The sequence below is a fragment of the Pinus tabuliformis genome, chromosome 1_1 (genome assembly GCF_031772625.1).
Source record: "Pinus tabuliformis cultivar Carrire ecotype Pingquan chromosome 1_1, CPIR1, whole genome shotgun sequence".
NCBI lineage: Eukaryota > Viridiplantae > Streptophyta > Pinopsida > Pinales > Pinaceae > Pinus > Pinus tabuliformis.
In genome coordinates, this window is record NC_142297.1 from 888,989,048 (window position 1) to 889,009,042 (window position 19,995).

Genomic DNA, 19,995 nt, shown 5'->3' on the forward strand with positions numbered 1-19,995 from the left:
AACGGAAGAATGAACGTTACGTTGGTGTGAAGAAATTGGAAGATGGGTATTGGCACCAACAGAAGAATGAACGTTACGTTGGAGTAAAGAAATTGGAAGATGGGGATTGGGTTGAGGAGCAGCAAGCACCAGTAGGGGGTTGTGAACATTACTACTGTTATGCGGTCCTTCGACTGCGATGTTAACTTGATGTGCTGATGCGTGATTTCCAGCATCATAATTCCTCACTAACTCCGCCTTGCCATTGGACATTACTTTCAAATTTGCAGTACAACATCCAGGAGGACTTGGAGCATTGCGTGGGCAATGAGGTGAAGCTGGACGGCACTTACAAACTCCTGCTGCCCACACCCCAACGGAAGAATGAACGTTACGTTGGTGTGAAGGAGTCGGAACATGGGGATTGTGTCCAGAAAGACCATCACCTCCAAGCGATTGAACATTGCTGCTTTTATGCGGTCCTGGAGGAGTGGGAACATGTTGGGTGGGTTGAGATCCCGAAGAAGTAGCAGCAACCACAAGTAAGGGGCCTGCCTTAAACGACAACGTCAACATAAATAGGTAAACCAGAATAACAGACACATCAGTTATCATTTTCCTCGCGAATGACATCATCGTTTTAATAAATAAATCTTCAGCTCATTGATCGGTTCCGTTAGATGATTGATGGTTGGTAATGAGAGTTATGAAAAGGTGATTTGTAGTTGCAGATCAAATATTTGGTGGATGCATACAATACATTACTCTTACTCACATGGAGAGATCATCTATTCTATAAATACAAGACGGACAGGGGGAGGAGCGGAAGCAGACACGTTTTTTTTAGATGTGAGATGGGCAATCAATCTGGATATTGAATTCAATTCAAATTAATTGTAATGTCAACCATTGACAGATCCTTCGTTCGTAGAGCAGACGGGAGAGAACTTTGCGGGTTGAATGGGTGCACACAGCGAGGAATAATAATGTGTTACTGGTGTGGGATGTTTAGTTTGACTTAATGCTTTGAGACCATTTGATTAATCTCGAGTGTCAAACTGACTTCCACATATGGAAAGCCAAAGGTGCAATATGGATGGATAGAAATATGTTTCTAGAGATCATTTCCCCTATTTATTGCTGCATTTTGAGTTTTGCAAGGCATTCTTGTTTCCTCTAAAAACAAGGTTTCATTAAATTTATGCTTTTTGGTAGTGATTTTTGAGATGTTGGGGTAAGGGTTTGGTAGATTAAGACATGCAGACAAATGTGCTTTGTTTGATCTTTTCTGATCTATTCGCAATTTTTTCAAAGGTTTTCAAACACATTGAGCTTCCTTTCGTTGTGTAGAAATATTATCCTTCAGATCCCTATATTGTCTTCTAGGTTTTAAGTTAGTTTTTAGAAAAGGCGTTTTTGTAAGCATGTATGAATACCAGCTACACCTTGTAGATCTCATGGTTGACTGTTAAGTTTTCTTGCTTCTTTTGATGGAATATTGAGCTGCATTTTAAGTTTTTGGTAGACGTTTTTCCTGCGGTGTTGTAGTTTTACATCATCGACATTTTTTCGACATCATCTGAATGATTTAAAATTGGAAGGATTCATCTCTTTACTTCTATTACAGGAAGCCCTTTTTATTTTTTCCAAGTATAAATAAGATCAAGTCGAATATGACAACATTGTCTTGATGTAGATGGCCTACTAGAAGAATGATTGTTGGGTTTTTGAAATGTTTCCTCGTTATTCATGTTGTGTTGTCTACTTACGCCAAGTTTTATAATTTATTCGATTTAACAAATATATACTAATAATATATATGCCAGAAATTTGACCACAATAAACCGGCAATCAGTTAAAATATATATGCTAGAAACTTGACCATATAGGCATCCTTTCCCTGGTAACATATAGGAATTTTCTGATACTCTTCATGGGGAATTTAATTTTTCTCAGGATGCCTTCTTGCATCTTCGATTGCGAAGGAAGAAGCTGTGAAATTGGGAATCGTGATTGGTATAGACCTGGGAACTACATACTACTGTGTTGGGGTTTACAAGAATGGTCATGTGGATATTATTGCCAATGACCAAGGTAACTGTATTACCCCATCATGGGTGGCGTTCATGTAAAATAAGAGGTTGATTGGAGACGCTGCCAAAAACCAGGCCGTACTGAATGTCGAACGAACCATCTTTGATGTCAAGAGACTCATTGGGAGAAAGTAAATACTCTGATCTCTGATTTGCCCATTCATTATACAATTATATTTATTGCAAATCCAATTCTCGCCTTGATATTGAACCCACAAGGGTGCCAGTCATGAAACTGGAATGTTAGGTCAGGGGTCGAGCAACATTCTGGTTGGGGTCAGATCAGGATTTGATTTTTGCCCTGTCCAAACTTCAAGAAAATGATTTAAAAATTTTACTTGATGAGCACAATTAAATGAAAACATTTGTTTTATATAGGTTTAAAGACAAAGAAGTTTAGAAGGATATGAAACTGGTACCATACAAGATTGTGAACAAATATGGGAAACCTTATATTCAAGTTCAGGTACGAGATGGAGAGACAAAGGTATTTAGCCCTGAGAAAATCAGTGCTATGATTTTGACTAAGATGAAGGAGACTGTAGAAGCATTCCTTGGCAAGACTATAAAGGATGCTGTTGGGAATTTCTGATAATTCCAGAACAAAATGAACAGAGAATAATGCTATGTTTCTTAACACAGAGAGAACTAAAAAATTGTTTGCTGAAGACAGAGTTTCACCAACACACACAAAAGGAAAGTTGTATTCATTAACAATACTGACTGTTACAAAAAATTCTTCCTCCAACAGAGGGATTACACCTAGCCTGCTTCAGATGCAGTTCCAAAAAAAATTATTTTGTCTCTGCTTAAAAATTAACACTGCTGAAACACTTTAGAGCATCATAGCAAAATATTTGTGTTCCAATGAGTCTCTATTTGATTGCTCTGTGACAAGGGTACATTTCTTCTTATCCTTGAGTATAATGTCATTGTAGTATTTGACTAGAGCATAGGAATGAATTGATTCCCAAGGGGCAGAAAAAGAGAAGTTGATATCAATGCAACCCAAATTGGCTAAACAATATGTCACTTTATTACCAGAGTGTCGAATATGAATTGGAATGACTACCTAGATGTGATTTAACAACTCGTCTATTCTGGAAATGTAATTTTCCAATATCCATCAAAAGGATAATTTGTTCAGCTTGGTACCATTCTGAAGATGCTTGAGAATGTTGATAGAAATATGAGAATCCCCCTCCCTCGACAATTTGTGAAAACCTTGGGATTTTTCCAAACCAAGTCAATTTTCTAGGAAAAACGTTTTGATATATTATTACTATTTATTTCAATTGAACCAGCAGTGATGAAGAGGGGATCTCCTTAGTGATTACAAAATATGCCTCCATAGCCTGAGGTTCTAGGATTTCCTTTTGATGCGTCGTCAAAGTTATATTTAAGAAAAATCTATAGAGGGGAGACCAAAGCACCATGGAGGAGGGGCCTACATAATGGAGAGGAGACAAAGGGAGGGAATGACAGGGAAGGAGAGAGAGGGTGGATAGAATGGAGGATTCCGAAGGGGGATAAAACCAATTTTCATTTGTCCATTTCACAATGAGAGTGTTCTCTCTTATGTTTTTAAGAATTTTGACCCAAACTTCTTCAGGTTCCTTATAGGGTCCCTTAAAGAAGACCTATTATTTCTTTCCTTCCATAAGGACAAAAAAACGAACCTAGAGCAAGGTGTAGAAAATCTGTGTAGGTTAACCTGATAATGCAATATAATTCAAAGCATAATACTAGAACCTACTTCTATTATCAATTTGTGGAAGCTTAAAGATTGAGTTGAACAATATAACCAGGAGAAGAAGAATCAATCGTACAATACAAATGGAAATACTTTGGGGAAAGCCTCAGCTAGAAACCACACTATCTGTATTATCATACAAGGTGGAAATACATAGGAATTAGACAAAGCCTTAGCTCTCACAGCTAGCCAGCACTCAGTACAATCCTCATAGATGCTCACAGGCAATCTTGGCTTCTCTCCAGCCTTCCTCTCTTCCCTCCAAGCTTTGATTTCCTTGCGCTATTCCTCTGGGATGATTCTCCTATCACCAAGTGTAACACTCTCTCACACACTGTCAAAACTACAGACTCCTCAAGGAATGATCCTTGACTGCATGCATGAGTTTTCTTTATAAGAAAAAGCATGCAACCGATAGTACACTATCCTTGACATTAATCTCAACTGGGTCTTTCTCAGAATAGACATGCATGAGTTTCTTTTGAGGGAATCTTCAATTAACTAGAGTACCCTAGTTGAGTGCATGCATTCATCAACTGACTATTAACTCACCATTAGTTCCTGAAGAAGTTTGGAACTAGTTTAACTAGACTTAACTCAGTAAAATGAGTTAACTAATTACAACTGAAATATAACTCAATCTTATCTCCTTAATTTAAGGGATAACTCTTGCATGACTTCAAAAAGACTTCTAACTTGAATTTCTCCAACTAATTAACTTGAAATAAATTAATTAATCTTTTCCAAGTAGATGTTAAGACTAAATTCAATTTTAATTCATAATCTAATTCAAGGACGAATTAAATTAGAATATTCTTCTTTCCACATTTCAACACTCCCTCTCAACAAGAAATGGATTATCTACCACCCTGATTCTGTCTCTATGGAACTCGAATTTACACTTTGACAATGCCTTTGTCAAAATGTCAGTATCTTGCTCCTCTGTCGAAATATATTGCAGCAACATGATCCTCTCATCATCATCAGCTTGCTCTACCTTATAAAGCCAACGGGAACTCACAACTAACTTGTTCTCGAGTCTCGAAACCACGTCCTAGACACTGTTACAAACTATGGAGTCATACTTCTCCACCATAGCATCAACCCAAATCGACTACTACACTGCTTACTCAAAGGAAGAAGGCTCAATCTCAACACATTCCCCAGCAAGGGCCATGTATCCAGTGTACCTCTCAAGTGACCTCTCTGTCTGTGCTGAGAAGATGGTTCTCCCACATTCTCTCTCACATCCTCCAATAATCTATGAACTTCTCTTGTGCACTTCCATCCATCTCTAGAAGACTCTGCTTGAGTGGGTGTCTCCACTCCTGGAACCTCTGCATGTGGCTACTCCGCATCAGTCTGAGGCTCCTCATCCTTAGGAACCAACAGTTCCTCCACATCCTATAGTTGGAGCTCCCTCTCAAGGGAGACTTGCATGGCCTTCTGCTCATCAAACTTGAGATCTCTGTGAACCACTATCTTCCGACTGGTAGGCAAGTACACCCGATAGTTGTGAGGTGTATCAGTGTACCCCACAAATACCACCAACTCTATTATCAGCTCAAGATTCTTTCGTTCATCCTTTGTCACATGGAAATATACCGATGAGCCAAAGATCCTGAAGTAACCCACATATGGTCTCTTACCAGAGAATGCTTCCTCTGGTGTCTTCATCCCAAGTATGCGTTGTGGGCTTCTATTGTACAAATAGACCATTGTGTTGCATGCATCAGCCCATAAGTGAAGTGGTATGCCTTGGTCATGTGGTATTTCTCGTGCTTCCCCTACAATAGTTCTATTCTTCCTCTCATCCACCCCATTCTACTATGGGTTATGAGGTTCCGTTAACTCTCGTTTAATTCCTTCTGTTGCACAAAAGTACTTAAACTCTTGAGAGACATATTCTCCACCATTCTCGCTTCTCATGGCCTTGATCTTCTTCCCTGACTCTTTCTCGATCAAAGCTTTGCACTCATAGAACTTTGTGAAAGTTCGGTCCTTCTTCTACATAAAATAAATCCAGCATTTACGAGAATAATCATCAATGAAAATCACAAAATACCTTTTCTTCATTGTGGATGCCATCGAGAATGGTCCACACACATTAGTATGAACTCACTCTAAGATAGCCTTTGCTCGACTGTCTTGATCATGAAAGAAAGACTTGGTGTACTTTCCAAGGTACAACCTTTGCATGTGTCAGCTTTCTCAAGTTTACTGTTGGGACGTCCTGTAGATATCTGCCGCATTATCTTTAAAGCCCCATGATGCAAATGGTCCAACCGCCTATGCCACAACTCGCCAATGTCTTGGCTTTCCACCAATTCTACTTTCATACTCAATGTTGCACAATCATCTACATCTAGTTTATAGAGATTCTTCACCTGAATCCCTATCCTCTTGGTCTGACCCATGGCTATGTGTCTTAAGAACGCCTTTCCTTTACTAAATACAACATCGTAGCCTTTTTCCTCCAACATCATGACCGGTACTAAGTTCTTCTTCAGTCCAGGCACATACTTCACATCTGTCAAGGTGATAGGACCTCCATGCTCCCTTTGAAAAGAAACCGTGCCTACTCCTGAAACATTATACCTTCTGTCGTCACCCATCTCTATGCACTTCTTGAGGTCTTTCTCCTCTAAGGCACTGAATAAGATTTTATCACTGGTCATGTGGAATGAGGCTCCACTGTCAAGATACCAGACACAACCCATCATCAATGACACCATGCATGCGATGAGGCTAAAGTCCATTTCAAACTGAGAGGCTAATGACTCACCTTCCAATCCTTCCAAGGATCCCTTCTTGGACTTCTTTGATGGGAAATTAGTCGCATAATGTCCCATCTTATGACAATTAAAGCATCTTACTTTAGACATGTCACCCTTCTTCACTCCATGAGAAGAATTTGATTTGGAATGTGAAGCATTCCCCTTCCCTTTCCTTTCCTTACTTGCTAAAGCCAGATTTTCTTCATCATCATCCTTGGATGAAGAACCATCTCATGTGCTCCTCCTGATCTCCTCCTGCATAAGATCTGACTACAGTCGTTCCCAATTCAGTAGTTTCTCCCTTCCATTCACAAAGTCATGGTAGCTATTCCAACTCTTTGGAAGGCCAAGGAGAGCGAGGCTCACCATATCATCTTCAGCAGTAGTTATTCCCACACTACCAAGCTCATCTCTGTAGGTGGTGAGCTTGTTTAGATATGCGGAAATAGTATCACCATTCTCCATCTTGATTCTTCGAAGCTTATCCTTAAGCGCCAATTTCCTCTAGTCATTACTGTTCTGGTAGAGGTCCTTCAATGTCTTCGACATCGAAAATGGAGTATCCTTCCCACGGAGACTCGAGACAATATGGTCTTGAACTCCCTCAAGGATGATCCATCTCGCCTTCGCCACACACTTCTTCCACTCAGCCAACTCTTGTGCATTAGTTGAAGCTGGCTTTGGGATTTCTTAATCAATGAAATCATTCAAGCCATTGTCTTCTAATACATCCTCCATTCTATCTTTCTATGCTATGAAATTTGAGCTACCTTCCAAGGCATACTCGAGTCTTAAGCCATAAATGCCATTTCCAAACCTTGAAGTATGATATGAATTCGATTTGCACCTACAACCCCGAACTTCAAACTTCGAATTCTCTTCTCAGTATAGTGTTTACAGCTCCGATACCATGTAGAAAATTTCTACAAATCCAGCTTTGGTAACATGTAGAAAATTTGTGTAGGTTAACCCGATAATGCAATATAAATCAAAGCAGAATACTATAACCTACTTGTATTATCAATTTGCAGAAGCTTAAAGATTGAGCTAAACAATATAACTAGAAGAAGAAGAATCAATCGCAAAATACACATGAAAATACTTTGGGGAAAGCCTCAACTAAAAACCCCACTATCTGTATTATCATACAAGGTGGAAATACATAGGAATTAGACAAATCCTTAGCTCTCAAAGCTATCCAGCCCTCAGTATAATCCTCACAGATGCTCACGGGCAATCTTGGTTTCTCTCCAGCCTTCCTCTCTACCCTCCAAGCTCTGATTTCCTTGCATTGTTCCTCTGGTATGATTCTCTTGTTACCAAGTGTAACACTCTCTCACACATTGTCACAACTACGCAATCCTCAAGGAATTATCCTTGACTACATGCATGAGTTTTCTTTATAGGAAAACACATGCAATCAATAGTACACTTTCCTTGACATTAATCTCAATTGGGTCTTTCTCAGAATAGACATGCATGAGTTTCTGATGAGGGAATCTTCAGTTAACTGGAGTATACTAGTTGAGTGCAAGCATGCATCAACTGACTATTAACTCACCATTAGTTCCTCAAGCAGTTTGGAACTAATTTAACTAGACTTAACTGAGTAAACTGAGTTAACTAATTACAACTCAAATATAACTCAATCTTATCTCCTTAATTTAAGGGATAACTCTTTCATGACTTCAGAAAGACTTCTAACTTGAATTTCTCCAACTAATTAACTTGAAATAAATTGATTAATCTTTTCCAAGTAGCTGTTAAGACTAAATTCGATTTTAATTCACAATTTAATTCAAGGACAAATTAAATTGGAATATTCTTGTTGCCACATTTCAACACAAGGACCCATGTTTGGTTGAGGATTGTCTTTTTAAAAGTCGTAGTTCGCCAAGAGGAGATCATTTCAATGGCTTCTGCATTGTTGAGGTAGTTAGATTGATAAAACCTCAACACTAGTTTAGTCCATTATCCTTCTACAAACAAGCATCCATTGAAGAGGTGTTCAATAGTTTTTTGGTGGGATTTGAAGATAACAATAAGAAGATCCCTCAAATCCTCGCCATTGTATGCGCTCCCATGTTAGTGTTCTCCTTCTTGCTAGCATCCATAAGAAATGTGCTACTTTTGGCCACAATTTTGTTTACCAAATGTAATATTAAAGTGCAATATTGGAACGTTACATACCACAAAAATGTGTTAGTCCTGGTGCATCATGAAATTTTTCCATACAAGTATTCCATGGAATTGAAATTTCCTATGCCTTATTGGTTTACAAATGTCATACATAGTGATGTTGGCCAATATCTTTAGTAACTCATCGATAAGAGGCTCCATATATACATTCATATCTTTAACTTGGTACATACCTAGTAATTGTTTCAAATGACACATAATTAATACCATGATATGTATGTATATAAGTAAATAAAAAAATATAAGATGTTATGCAACAAACAAGACAAATGAAAATGTTACATTCGAAAAACTAATGTAAACAAATACCTCGAACAATCATTTTCAACATTTTGTGCTCCTGCTTTATTGACATCCAAGGAGGAAGGTTATTATTGATAACAAAAATTGGCCACACTGAGTAAATAGAATTCATCTCTCCAGATGGATTAACATCGTCAGTGTTTTCTAGACAAATCCCTTCTGCGGGCAGAAGTGATCTCCCTAGGTTTAGTAGCTTAATCTAGAAAAAACCAAATAAACTACACTATCTTTCCCTAGAGATATTTGAAATATAAGAAGAAGACATACCTAGTGTTTAGTGCAAGCTTCCTTCTTCTCTTCATCCACTCACTCCAGCTCCAACTTTAACTCCTGAAAGTAGAGCCTGTAAATTAGCCAAGACAAGCAAAGAGATCGAGATTTACAACACGATATATTCAAATAGCTCTAAATAAGAGATGAAGTAAGCATATTCTACACATATATAATCAAATACATGATGTATGGGAAAGAAAAATCACTTTGTATTAATGATAATAGAGAAATATTACAACCCTTGTTGAGGCCTTGATGCTACAAATATCTCCTAGCCTTCTCGTCCTTTCTTTGCCACAACGATAAATCCTTCAATCTCACCAGTGCATAAGAATGGATTATTGACCTCCAAACTCAAACTGATAGCATAAGGGAAGAATCAGAGTCTCCAAAATCAAACCTAAACTTTATAGCTAGTACTACTTTTATAGGGAAAATAAGGAAGTTCTATATCCACCATGCTAGGGCTAGATCCACTTTGAAAGGAGGTAAGTTCCATGATATAAGGAATAAATCCTCATTAATAGGAATTTGAGATTGTATTCAATAGAAAATGAATGAATCGACTCTTGAATCTTTTAGAGGAGGAAGATCCAAAATTATATTTTTTTCCTCATTTCCAAGTGTCATCACACTCATAGTAAAGGAAACCTTCACTGACCAGTGCAAGTTTCATTTGTGCAACATGTGCCATCGCAAGTTTTGCTGCACCTAAGTGCAATGGAGTCTCAAATTAGGGTTTTGAACCAATGTAATCCAAGATTCTTATAATTTTTGGAAATAGTTTTCCTTTTGGCATTATAGGGGATTGATGCAAAGTGTAACGAATGATGAGAGATCAAAGTTTGGGGAATTTTGACTAAGTGTGATAAAATGGCTTGTAACAGATTGCCCCGTAAAGTACAAAGTCAAAAGCTACAAAGTGTAAAGGATGAAGAGAGATCTAGGTTTGGGGCCTTTTGACTAAGTGGGACAAAATGGTCTGTAACAGTCAGCTACCAATGAAAGCCTAACATTACGAGGTTCATTCTTAAAATGCAGCCATTTTTTCTCAATTTCCCTAAATGCATAACCATATGCCGACATTCAAAGAACATCATCTCCACTTCTCTTCCATGCATGGTAATTCATAAATTGTGCTATGATTTCACACTTGAACAATCATTGCAAATGTGGAATTATGGGAATATGACGGAGAACCTTTCAAGGAAAATATTTTGTTATTTGATCGGTTCGATATCTACTACTCTGACATTGTAGACAAATTTTTTTCATTGCATGTTTTCCATAATATATAATATGATCATTAGGACATGCATCTATAGCTTGATACTTCATTCCAATTTCTTTCATAATGGTATATAAATATCGGTATGTGCAAGGTAAAATATTTGACAATGGTGACATAATTTCACCTAACAATCTACAACATAAAAAATCACAAGTTAGTGTAAAGAATATTAATTGTAAATATTCTATTCTTATTTTACACATTTATTAACAAAAAAAGGAAAGGAAAAAAATCAACCTTTATGTCTAATATGTGATGAAACATATTACATACTTCCAAATATGTGTCATACAATTGTTTGACAAACAATTCAAAACATTTAAGTTCACCAACAATAATGTAGCGGAGAGAAGATTTGATTTTGAGCCTTCATAAAGTGGTGTCATTTCCTTTTCTAGCAAAGGTTCATCAAGAATATTATCATCATTGTCCTCATCCTCATCATTAACTGGTCAAGTGAACAAGTCTTGGATCAATTCACTTGTTTCATCATCTTGAACTATGTTATTATTGACATCTTCTTCCATAGGATCATTAACTTGATCTTCAATATTTCCTCCATGTTCCTCAGATTGTACAAAATTTCAATTACTATTTGGGGCATTCGAACACCGACTAGGGGGCCATCTTGACTTTATAATTAGAAACAATCATACAAATTAAAAGTAGTTTGCATAGAAAATATTATAAAAATATAAAATTTTACAAATACAATTAATATAAACACAATAGATAATGAATATATAGCTTACCAAGGGAGAATATTCCTTCGATCCCCCTTCAATGTGCCCATGTTTCTTACAATGTCAAGTTTAGCAGTTTCTCTTAAAACTCTTATAGTACATAAGCCCCCACATTCAGCGCATGGGCAATAACATCTCCCATCATCCCCTTGATTTTCCCCCAACTAATGTTTGTTGACATTCTTCCCCATAAAAAAATTATAAGATGATTATGTTATAAAATTGATTAGCAAACTAGATATATTATATTTTGTAATGCAATTGATATATATATTTATGTATATGTATATGTATATGTATATGTATATATATATTTTGCTTGAAAAGAAGATCTTATAACCTTTTAGAGTCGTTGTAGTCATAGCAAAAATTTCACAGCGTCTCTTAAAAGAAAGATAATTATAAATTTACATACTCTTAGAATTCTGACAGTAGTTGAACAAGTCAAAGTTGACTAGTCAAAAAGTGACCCAACATTCCATTAATGGTGCCATGGATAGAGAAAAAAAAATTTCATTGATATTGTGACGACCGTCAAATACCATCACTCTTACGACGATACAAAGAATACTGTCAAAATTATGACACATTCAAAACATCTCATCAGAAGACCAACAAATTTAGGTTGATTAAAAAAATAAAACAAATTGACATTAATTCTTATAATTTTCGGCACTATGACAAATTTTAGTCATACCATCGTACTTTTCCTTCGAAATTTATTACTATATATAGTAGTGTGTTGTGTGTATTTTTAAGTTTGTTTATTGCTAAGAGTTTGTGTGATTTTACACCTGCAGTAGATTTCGTAAAAATTTTAGTCATACCATCGTACTTTTCCTTCGAAAAATATATAGTAGTGCGTTGTGTGTATTTTTAAGTTTGTTTATTGCTAAGAGTTTGTGTTCGAAAAATATATAGTAGTGTGTTGTGTGTATTTTTAAGTTTGTTTATTGCTAAGAGTTTGTGTGATTGTACACCTGCAGTAGCTTTCGTAAATATTTTTTGAAGGAATGTTTTGTAGTATTAGAATGTTAAATCCCATCTAGACATTGTTTCAATAGATTTGTTGGATAGTCCCTTTATATGTATATTGATGTTGTACAATGTAGCTGGAACATTTTTCTAGTACAAATATAATGGTTTCTATTTAATAATAGATACATTGTTCTAAAATAATTAAATAATTAAGTTTTAAGTTAATCAATATAATGTGTTTATATTGTTAAAGGTTGAATAAATTCTTTTAAAAGTATTTTTCAAACATTAAAGTTAACATTTTGGCTATAATTTTATTGGTATCAGTGACATATCGAAATAATTGGTAGTTTTATCTAGTCTTGGATGATGTTTGTAATACCATGGCTTTGACTCCTTGATTATATTGGATATAATAATGTATAAATTGCAAATGTGTGGTTATAATGATGGCAATCAAGTGATCTGAGTTTGAATAAATGATCCCATGTGTAAATGATGTAAATACATTAGTGTAAATTCCTAGTGTAAAGTTGAAGGTTTGACTAGTGGATAGGTAAGTATATGATATAAATATATGATGTAAATATATTTATATGGGTTATGTGGTAGCCTTGCCCCAATAAACTCAAGATATGTAAATATTAATGGTGGAGTATAATATATATGATTGTCTAAGATGGTTGTTAGGAGCACAAGAGGGGTTAATATTCCATAAGAGAAGAAGATGAAAAGGGGCTTGTGGGAAACTAAATATTCTATTGCCAAGTGTGAGCCTTACATATCATCTATTTTCTACCATGTACCTCAAATGAAGACATCCACTTCCATTTTCTTATAAAACCAATCATTAAATGCATGTAAGAGTTTGGTGGGGAAGTCTTTTCATGTATTTATGGAAACATGGGTTGAGTGCAATCATCATGGGAAAGTGTAAGAGTCTTATACACCTCCTATTAGGAGTAATGTGAGCCATCACTTCCTTCAATTCTATCATAACCACTCATTCTAAGAACTCATTCTAGCTTGTTCTCACATTCATGTTCTTGATTTCTCATGATGTGTTCTCCACTTCTAACCATTAACCACTATGGAAATTGAGCAAAATCAACATTGTGAAGAGTAAATCAACACTGTGAAGGGTAAATCATATACCTTGAATGAAGATGGATAGTTGTGGCTAGGAATACAGGTTGGGAAAGTTAAAATTCCATCATCCATTATGCATTTGTTGCTCTTTAGATGCTTGAGAGACAATTATTATTCTTACAAGTGATTCCTATAAAAGAAAAAACAAATTGGCCTCCTTTTGTGCACATTGAAGAGCATATGATGGAGGAATATGATATGATACAAGGGGGGTGTATATAGGGGTAGTTTTGTATGTAATTGGTAAATGTATATGTAATAGGGGTTGGATTAATAAAGGGCCCACATATGAAATGAGTTAGAATACATGTAGAACTTAATATATTCATTATGGTGAATATAGAACACTTGATTTGGGTAACGAATATATTGGAGTATTTGGAATAGGTTTTCCTATTCTTTAAGGTGTTATTATGTAACTCATATATCTTATCTATTTTGGAGTTGTGCTCCACATTTACATCTTGTGTACATTGTGTGTACTCTATATTTTTATGTTATTTTAAGAATTTGGTACATAAAAAATATCCCTAAGGATTATTGAGTAGAGAAAAGAAATATCTTCCTTGTTTTTGTGGGTGATGAAAGAGAGTGTCATCAATGTTTTGAGGGTTGGAGGAGATTTGTAGAGTGATCTATGATAAGAAAATTGGTTGAGCATAAGAGAAAATAGATTGGTTTGATAGAGATATAGAAGTATGTATCTTACCTTGGAGGTCTCATAGCCTAACTTAGGGATGGTATCTACATTGGATACCTATGGTTGGGTGGAAAAATGCTTGTATGTAACTAGAGAAACCATATAAATTAATGGTTGGTAGATAGAAATCAAATAGTTACCTCATGATACATGTCACATTACTAAGATTAAAAAAAAAACCATAAAATTTAACTAAATTGTAACTTTATTTTAAATTATCATTGATTGGCGCTCTCCATCTTAGTATGGTAGGCTTGTTATGTTAGAGATGTAACATAATGTTTGACATTTTGACTAAGTCAAGTTACATAAAAATAAATTAATTAAATAAAAAGATTAATGTAATGTAATGTAAACTTTGGAAAACAGAAAATAAAAAATTAGAAAAAATAACAAAACAAAAATAACCTTATAAAAACATAATAACAAAAATAAAAATGACCATGATATTGAGAACCCATGGTATTCATGTGGAATATTATCCACTATCAAAGTTTAACCAAAGTTTATCTCTGCAAATATTGATGTAAGAAATTTATAACCAAAGTTGTGAATTGGAGGTCTTATTGCACGCTTCACGTGCCCCGATGCAAATGAACTATGAACTTTAAAATCTTTCCCTATCTTAATTATTTGATCTATTTGATATTTTCAGTTTACATAACTGTTTACTTTAAAATCTTTCGTATCTCAATTATTTGATCTCGCTGTATGACTAAGGACACCGTAAAAATTGCAATTGCATAAAATAATTTTTATATTATTATATTAATTGAAAATAAATATTATTGGGCATTAGATAGAATTTACAAGTGTATGAGTTACGAATGTAAGGTGAAATAACGAAGTTATATTAATAATAATAAAATTTGAATAAGAGGCTATGTTAACCACAACTGGTTGTTGGCATGTTAGCCATTTGTCATCTATGAAGCTTTCCACAACTGCTAAAACAACAATTTGTGGCTCCTCTCTTCGCTTTTGGGGTTGGGTCTTCCCACAACAATTCTTCGCTCCTCCCTTCGCTTTTGGATGGGGATGAATAGAATTGGGTCTAGTACTCGATCTTCAAGTGCACTTTTTTCTTTGTGATGTAGATAACCCCAATTAATTAGTCATAGTAGCTTCCAGAAGACAATTTCTGTAATTTCCGCTGGTTTTGAACATCAAATAACCTTGTTCTTCGGTGTGGTTTGTACGCTCTTTCCAATGCAGATGCAGATAGAGTAACAGTTTTAGCAGCACTACCAACAATTGCATTTACTCGAGGAGAAGTGAGGATGTAGATAGAGTAACAGTTTTAGCAGCACTACCAATAGTTTCATTTTCTCGAGGGGAAGCACTGAGAAGTAAAGTAGCAGAGGTCAAAGCATTCCATAACCCATTTACCAAGTTGAACCAGTATCCAAGGTTGAATAGAACAAACTCATAATAGAACACTCTCCAGAAAGGGTGGAATAAGAGTTGGTTTGTCTATTCTTGAACTTCCAATATTTTCTTTTGAATTTTCATGAATATTGATGCATTATAAATTAATACTGAAGTCTGTTTATGTTTGATTTAAAATTTACTTATGTTTTCTCTTGAATTTTTAGTGTTTAATTTTCAAAGTTTTGTCTCATAGTTTAGTCTAATTGAATTTATTACATATTTGCTTTACTGTCTAAAATTGATTGATATTTGCTTTACTGTCTATGTTTGGTCTAAAATTAATTCACTTTGTTACTGTCTTTTGGAATTTTGGAATTTTGGAATTTTCAAGAATATGGGAGGATTCTTTGCTTTACTGTCTATGTTTGGTCTAAAATTTATTCACGTTTTCTTTTGAATTTTGGAATTTTCAAGAATATGGGAGGATTCAAATTTCCAAGAATATTGGAGTATTAAATTATGTCTATGTTTCTCTAAAATTAACTCATGTTTGGCTTCAGAACTTTATTAAATAATTTGTTGAAATACAAACATTTTTCATTCAATTCAAATTTACTTATGTTTGGCTTCAGAATTTTATTAAATAATTTGTTGAAATACAAACATTTTTCATTTAATTCTTTGCTTAATTATAAGATTCTTCTTATAATTCCAGGATTAGGCTTAAAACAATTGATATACATGTAAACTCAAAAGACACAACTTCAAAATCTTTAATAAAAAGTATTATACAAAACTCGACTCAAGCATATTCACAACGCTGCATGCACTGTGATTTAAATGAAAAGAATTTTAACTTCAATATCCTTAATAAAACGTGTTAGCCGAAACTCAACTCAATCAATCATATTCACAAGGTTGAATTCACTCTGATTTAAATGAAAATAAATTTAATTTGGCCCCATAAAACAACAATTGTAACTCAAAAATTAACACTCTTGAAAAACCAGTTTCAATTTACAATCGCAACTCAAAAAATAACTCTCTTGAAAAACCTGTTTCAGCTTATGCCTAGCCTCTCCTTCAGGTCTAAAACTTCATTCATATGATCTAGGTACTTCAGGTGTCTTCTGCACCTTTGTTTCTTCCTTTTTATACATTTCCTTTTTTCTAACCTTTGTTGCTTTTATGTACATTTTTTTTCCATTTCCTTTTTTTCAAACTTCTATTTATACCTGCCATTTCCTTTTGTCCAACCTGTAACAAATGCCTTTTTTTCCATTTCCTTTTTTCGTACTTCTATTTATACCTACCCGATTACTATATCTAAAGGGGCATCAATAGAGCAGTTGGTTGATTAGGCAGTTGCTATGGCTGATGATGCAGTAGCAATGGCACAAAAATGATTTGGTTATTTATGTTTTTCTTTTATGAGTGGTTTGCATTGCTGCCCACTTGTTTCAATAGTGCTTTGCATGGAGGCCCATGTGTCAATCCATACTTTTTCCATTAAATAACAAGATATCCGTGGTGTGATATGTTGGGTTATAATCCCAAGATAGTGGCTCCATTTAATAGACCATTCCAATAAGTTCCAAAATTCAAAAATCAATGCTGACTTGGAACATTTTTATAAAATTCATTTATATACATTGATTTTATATTAAAATAACCCTCTCATAATATTCAAAGTATCTTAGTAAATACTGAAAACAAGTGACGTGATTATATCAATTCATCCTCATGCCGTGAACGCATTGTTCATTGGTAGAAATATACTAATAAGTAGAGGACCAATGTCCTTGGGATTCCCTATTGGTTAATGTAATCACACAGTGCATTGGGATTACTTATAAAAATATATATTTTTCAATATAAAATTTTATTTTTATGATTTCGTGAATTTTTAAATATTTTTATTATTGTTATTTTTGTTTTTGTTTTATTAGGGAAATTGGAGAGTATTGGATTCTAATTACAGTTGGTTAATTATTATAGTTTTTTTTCTTTTAAATTATATATATAATTATATAAATATTTTGAAATTTTCTTTATATTAAAAATTAAAGTAATTTTTAATATATAATATATATATATATATATATATATATATAACTTTATAACTCCATTTATTTAGTAAAAATGAAATGCATAATTATACATTTTTTTGTGTTACATATAATATAATCAAATATATTGAAAGTCATTGAAAGATTAAGTATATATATTTTTTTAGTGTAAAATCTTTTATATTTTATGATGTTATTGGTTTTATTAAAGTTTAAACATAATAAATTGTAATATCTTGTTTCCTAAAAAATGGATGATGTAAAGAATTAATATTTAATATCAAAAACTTGTACAAATAAAAATGTAAAAAGATTTAAGAATTTCTAACTTAAAAATATTGTAAAAGATTTAAGAATTCCCAAGTTAAAAATATCCACATCAATTACATAATTGCAAAATCAATAAGAACACTACTCTTTTCTTCAAAACACTGCACTGCATTATGAATAATGAAAAATGTCTTATAGTTTAGGTGGTGAACATCTTTGCTAGTTTTTAAATCTGAATTAAGTCTTAAAAAATATTTATTTTTAAGAATTTCTAACTTAAAAATATTGTAAAAGATCTAAGAATTCCCAAGTTAAAAATATCCAGATCAATTACATAATTGCAAAATCAATGAAAACACTACTCTTTTCTTCAAAACACGGCACTGCATTATGAATAATGAAAAATGTCTTATAGTGAACATCTTTGCTAGTTTTTAAATCTGAATTAAGTCTTAAAAAATATTTATTTTTATGTGTAGTAGCATGCATCTATTTTAACTATTATATTATTTAATGTTAATAAAGATAAAATAAAATTATATATCCATTTTAACCATTATATTATTTAATCTTAATAAAGATAAAAGAAAATTAAACAAAATATTTTGTTCACATAAATATATATAAACTTTTATTAAAAAAAAAAACAAAAACAAAAACAAAACCATTATTTTTCATTGCCTAAAAAGTAGGAAACTTTTCCCTAGCATTCCAATAAAACCATGGAAGAGATCTCCCAATGCACTAAGCTTGATATATAAAGCTTTTATTATATAATTTTATATGTTTTATTATATAATTTTATTTTATTTTAAATATATATTTATACGTTTGGGAAAAATATTAAAAATACACATATGTGTGACTAAGACATATGCACTGAAGGATAAGACATCAAAATTTTCTCACCATAAAATCCAATTATATACATTGAGCTTGGGTTAAAATAACCTTTTCATAATATTCAAAATATGTCAATAAATATTGAAATCTGTTTCAGCTAATCAGTAGGTCTAACTAAAACAAAATCCATAGGTTTCGAATAAAACCCAATTACATATCAAATTCCGCACATCACCATCGATTTGACAGCTCTAGGTGAACTATTTCAGTTCCATTTCAAATCCCATTTCAAATCGGACAGTATACAATCCATTTGTGTTGTCCTTGTAGACCCAGTAGGGACTACCTTTAATGATCTGATATAATATGTAAAAACAATTTGGAGCATCCTCTTAGGTTCTGACACACTTCTCACATATCAAAAATACATCAAAGGGGAGGCTTTCAGATATTTTAGTGACATATATCGTTCAAGGGACAATATCCCCACCAACAAACAGTTGTAACAATGTGATTTCTTCCCAACATCATCTAAGGCAGAGGCCTTTGAGAAATGGAGCGCCCTATAATAAAGGAGGAAGTCTTAACAATATTGAAAGAATTGGGTAGAGGGAAAATTCCCAACCCAAATGGATGGACCATGGAACTATTCATACACTTCCAAGACATTATGATCAATGAACTCACCAAAAAAATCGAAGAATCCAAAATTCATGGTTGGGTTTCTAGTGCCACCAATGCTACCTTCATCTCATTAATCCCTAAAATTGAAAAGCCTTCCTCTTTTTCTGATTTCTTCCCCATTTCATAGTGCAACACCATCTACAAAATTATATCAAAAACCATATCAAATTAGTTAAAACCCTTACTGTCCAAGTACATTACATCTGAAAATTTTGGTTTCTTAAAACATCACCAGATCCATGATGTTGTAGCTATTGCCTAAGAATGCATTCATTCCATAAAAACCCATAAATTGTAGGCTTGTCTCATGAAGATCAATTTTCTTAAAGCGTTTGACTGTGTCTATTGGGAACTCTTATGCATGACATCCTTGTTGAAGATTGGTTTCGACTCCTCCATGATTTGTTGGATAATATCCTGCATCAAACCTGCCTCCTTTGCTATAATTATCAATTACCTCCTGATCGATTTCTTTTTGGCCTCCCAAGGCCTACAACAAGGCTGCACCCTGTCTCCCCTT